The sequence below is a fragment of the Ursus arctos genome, unplaced genomic scaffold, assembly GCF_023065955.2.
Source record: "Ursus arctos isolate Adak ecotype North America unplaced genomic scaffold, UrsArc2.0 scaffold_4, whole genome shotgun sequence".
Taxonomy (NCBI): Eukaryota; Metazoa; Chordata; class Mammalia; order Carnivora; family Ursidae; genus Ursus; species Ursus arctos.
The window spans coordinates 53,836,603-53,842,006 of record NW_026623056.1 but is presented as its reverse complement, the minus strand read 5'-3'; the positions used below and the strand labels follow the sequence as shown (position 1 = coordinate 53,842,006).

The 5,404-nt window shown below is 36.1% G+C and overlaps 1 pseudogene; it reads right to left on the bottom strand.

Annotated features, from left to right (window-relative positions):
* Positions 1–1,474: 1,474 nt before the first annotated feature.
* Positions 1,475–2,067, bottom strand: LOC113270941 (high mobility group protein B1-like; annotated as a pseudogene).
* Between the last annotated feature and the right edge of the window lie 3,337 nt (positions 2,068–5,404).

Genomic DNA, 5,404 nt, shown 5'->3' with positions numbered 1-5,404 from the left:
ATATTATGTGGGGATGGCAGTAGAATATTTTACTTAAATATAATAGAAATAAATATAGAGAATATATAGTATACAAACCATGAAAACAAATTGCATGTAGTATTTTGTAATATTTTATTTCAGTTATATCTATCTACACACATCCTGGTTACCAAATAAATTATACTTTTTAGGATTGTTGCCTTAAAACTTTGAAAAGCATGATTTTACCTATCTAACAACTTACAAAATGGAAAAAAAAAAGAAACTATAAAAAATTAGTAACATCCTCTCCTCAACACAAAGAGAAATGCAGTGGTAAATATTATTTGATAAGCTAGGAATATCTAATATCAGCTGAATGTCAAACCCAAAATAGATTCAATAATAAAAATAATTGTGAAAATAATTTTTTACACTAACAATAGATAATATCAATAGCTATTATTTTTTTGTGCGTGGGTCACTCTACTAAAAGCTTAAAAACATTAGTTCTTTTAACCTTATGACAACTCTAGGAGATATATATTAATATCTCCATCTTCCAGAGGTAAAAAATGTGGTAAGGGAGATTTAATCATTTGGAGAATTCTAGAATATGCCAGATCAGACCCAAAACTTATTCTAATAACTATACCATATGGCTATAGATGTTTATTGTGCTTTACATGAAAGATCTTTTTCCTAAAAGTTTCAGCCTGCAGCAAGGGACAATAGAACATAATAAGAATAGTTTATCTCGTGATTCTCACATTTTTACATTTATCACAATCATCTGGAGAGTTTTAAAAATCGGTTGTTGTACCCTATCCCAAGAGTTTCTGGTGAGGTGTGACGTGGGGCCCAAGAATTTGCATTTTTTTTTTTTTAAAAAGTAGGTCAGCTCTGCACCCAGCATGGAACCCAACGCGGGGCTTGAACTCATGACCCTGAGCTGAGATCAAGAGTCCAAGGCTCAACCAACAGAACCACCCAGGCACCCCTAGAACTTGCATTTTTAACAAATTTCCATGTGATGCTGAAGCTGCTGGTCCAGGAACCATACTTTAAAGATCTACTTTAAAAAAAAAAAATTGTATTAAAAGCATTCAGAATGTCCACAAAATGGCTGCAACTCTTTTTTTTTTTTTTTTGCAACTACAGACTGATATTCAGGTACCAGAACAACAATTATTTTGTGTAAGCTGCATCAGAGACAAGTGAAGATGCAAAAACATACCGCTAATTTGCGCTGTGCACAGAGCCTGCTTTACATTTCCGTGCGGACCTACCACCCCCACACTGTCCCGCAGGGTTCGTGGCTACGGAAAATACCCGCAGGCCAGGGCTCTCCAAACACACATCCCGTAGTGTGTTAACTACGCAAAAATGACGCTGTACGGTTTAAAAACAACTCTTACACAGCTTACGTGTCTTTACTTTAAAAGGAGTGAGCTGTGTACAGGGGGGTTACGTGCTTTATAGACAAGAGAACAAAAACTGCGCGAGAACCAACCTATACATCATCTTCTTCATCTTCTGTCTTCATCCTCTTCATCTTCCTTGTCTTCCTGCTCTTCCCTCTTTCTCTTGCGGTTTTCAGCCGACACGACTCCCTCCTATGCCGCATCAGGCTTTCCTCAGCGCGGCGGGGGCAATGACCTTCTAGTTTTCCTTCGGCCTGGCAGCCTTCTTTTCCTGCGGCTGCTTGTCACCGGCACGGGGTCCTCCACGTCTCTCCCGGTTTCTCTGCAACATCGCCAATGGATAGGCCGAGATGTTCCCCTTTGGTTTGGGGGCGATACTCAGAACTAAACAAGAAAAAACTGAAGGAGGCCTATTGGGTGCATTGGGATCCTTGAACTTTTTTGTTTCCCCTTCAGGGGAGGATGTAAGTTTCCATTTCTCTTCCACAATGGGCCTTGTCCGCCTTTGCCACGTCTTCAGGTTTTCCTTTCTTTCCGCAGACACGGTCTTCCAGCTTCCGGAGCACTCCTTAGAACACTCGAAGTTCTCCGAAGCATCTGGGTGCTTCCTGTGCTTCTGCACAAACGGTGCATATGCGGACATTTTGCCTCTTGGCTTCTTAGCATCTCCGTTGCCCACGTTTAATTATTTTCCCCAGTGAGGCACAGAGTCGCCCAGCGCACGTTCGGCTCTCCGTTGCCTGGCACCGTCTCCGTGGAGCTCAGTGTGCTGCGTAGACTGTGAGACCGGGAGCCAGACGCAGGCTCCTCAGTCTCCCCACTCTGTAACATTACTAATACCCACTTTTGTATGTTTTTGTGGTGTGGACTTAGAACGGAAAGCTACTGACCTCAAAATAATGAATCAAAATATCTCTGCCCAGGATCTAGCCATCTGCATGGGAGCAGGATTTCCTGAGAAATCTAACAGATAGCATTATATTCAGTCTGTTGGCCATTAAATATATCGACACATTTTGAGAGGTGAAAATACAGAAGTTGCAAATATTTTTTAGTTTTTAGTTTCATTATATTTTTAAAATAAATAACCTGGGGCAACAGTTTCGGATTTGGTCTACTCCAATAGCCTAATGTGGCTACTGTTTTATTCAACACTCTCTCCCACATACCTACTAATATTTTGCTTCTATCAATATCTACTTTCCCCAAATATTACACAGAGTACATAAATTAAGCACTCACCCCAAAATAAAATTTATTCTAATTATAAAATTTAATAAAATGATATGCAAATAATCATGGAACATTGAATCAAAAACTGGGGATGTTCTGTATGGTGACTAATATAACAAAATAAAAATTATAAAAAATTATAAGAAAATTAAAAATTTAATAAAATGTTATGGACAAAGTAAATTTGCTACATGCACCAGAAAATTTAATGTTATTGAGTTATAGATGAGTCAAAAACCTAGTTAAACTTGCTTTCGTATAAAATATAAAGAACAAGATCACGTTGGGTATACTTGGGACGAAAGAGGGATTACTGTTCGTAAAACAAAAACCTTGGAATTGAGGCAGAAGAGAGAGGATAAATCAGACTCAGATTTAAAAATGTGCTCTCAGAAGAGCCGATACAGCTGGGATTGCAGTGAATAAACCGGAGCCATTTATCTACAGAGTGAGAATTGCCAAGGAGAAGCAACTGTGTCTTCAGGATTCTGAAATCAAAACTTCAGTAGTGGGTGCGTTTTGGTAAATTCAAGTATGGTGTATCCATAACAATGACAATTTTCTTGAGGGAAATACTTTCAAGACAACTGCTACAAACTTCATGTTTATTTCCAGAGACACTGACAGGGACATTTTTGGACTTTATGCATTCACAGTAAAATTGCACTATTAGACATCTTGACTTATATACTTTCAGGCCAGGTTTTTTTTTTTAAATCTTTGTTTATTTTTTATTGAAGTAGATAAACAATATCATATTAGTTTCAGGTATATAATATAGTGATTTAACATTTATATATGTTAAGATCCCCTTAAGTCTAGTTAATGTCTTTCACCATACAAAGTTATTGCAAGATTATTGACTATAGTCCCTATGCTCTACTCTCCTCTGGCAACTACCGGTTCTCTTTATTATAAGTACCCGTTTCTGTTTGTTTGTTTGTTTTGCATGTTAATTTTTTTAGATTCAATATATAAGTGAAAATATACAGTATTTGCCTATCTCCAACTTATTTGACTTAGCACATTACCCTTTAGGTCCAAACATATTGTCACAAATGACAAGAGTTCATTCTTTATGATGCCTGAGTAATATTCCATTGTATTCGTGTGTGTGTGTGTGTGTGTGTGTGTGTGTACACAAGATCTTTACCCATTTATCTATCAATGGACATTTAGGTTGTTTCCATATTGTTACTGTTGTAAATAATGCTGCCATGAACATAGGGGTGCATATCTTTTCAAATTAGTGTTTTCATTTTCTTTGGATAAATACACAGAAGTGGAATTGCTGGATCATATGGTAGCTCTATTTTAATTTTTTAAGGAACCTCCATACTATTTTTCACAGGGGCTGCACCAGTTGACATTCCCACTAACAGAGTGGGAACATTCCTTTTTCTGCACACCCTCACATACACTTGCTATTTCTTGCCTTTTTGATACTAACCAATCTGACAGGTGTGAGGTGAGATCTCATATGGTTTTGATTTGCATTTTTCTAATAATTAGTGATCTTTTCATGAATCTCTTGGCCATCTGTATGTCTTCTTTGGAGAAACGTCTGTTCAGGTCCTCTGCCCATTTTGTGATCTGATTGTTCATTTGGTTTTTCGTATTGAGTTGTATGCGTTCTTTATATATTTGCATATTAACCATTTATCAAATATATCATTTGCAAATATCTTTTCCTATTTAGTAGGTTGCCCTTTTTTGTTTTGTTGATGGTTTTCTTCACAGTGCAAAAGATTTTTAGTTTGGTGTAGTCTTAATTGTATATTTTTGTTTTGTTACCCTTGCCTGGGAACACAGATCCCATGCATATATATTGCTAAGACCAACACCCAAGAATTTACTGCCTATGTTTTCTTCTAGAAGTTTTGTAGTTTTAGGTGTCATACTAGGTCTTTAATCCATTTTAAGTTTATTTTTGCATATGGTAGAAGAAAGTGGTCCAGTTTTATTCCTTTGGATGTAGCTGTCCAATCTTCCCAGCACTATTTGTTAAAGAGATGTCTTTTCCTCATTGTATAGTCTTGTCTCCTTTTACGTAGATTAATTGACCATATAAGCATGGATTTATTTCTGTGCTCTCTGTTTTGTTCCATTGATCCATGTGTCTGTTTCTGTGCCAATATATTGTTTTGATTGCTATAGCTTTATGGTATAGTTTGAAATCTGGGAGCATGATATATCTAGCTTTGTTCTTCTTTCTCAAGATTGCTTAGGCTATTTGAGTTTTTTTTGTGGTTCCTACAAATTTTAGGATTATGTGTTCTATTTCTGTGAAAAATGCTAGTGGTGTTTTCATAGATATTACATTGAATCTGTAGATTTTTTTGCAGGTAGTGTGGACATTTAAACTATAATTCTTCTAATCCATAAGCATGGTATATCTTTCCATTTATTTTGTTACCTCTAAATTCTTTCATCAATATCGTACAGTATTCAGAGTATCACCTCTTCAGCTAAAATGTGTTCCTAGGTATTTTATTCTTACTGATACAATTGTAAATAGGATTTTTTTCTTAATTGCTCTTTCTGATGGTTCATTATTAGTGTATAGAAATGCAACAGATTTTCTGTGTTAATTTTGTATCCTGAAACTTTACTGAATTTATTAGTTCTAATCATGTTTTTGGTAGACTCTTTAGGATTTTGTATATAAAATATGCCATCTGAAAACAGTGACAGTTTTACTTCTTATCAATTTTGTTCTTTCATTTCTTATTCTTATCTGATTGTTGTGGCTAGGATTGCCAGTACAGTGTTTGAAAAAAGTGGTG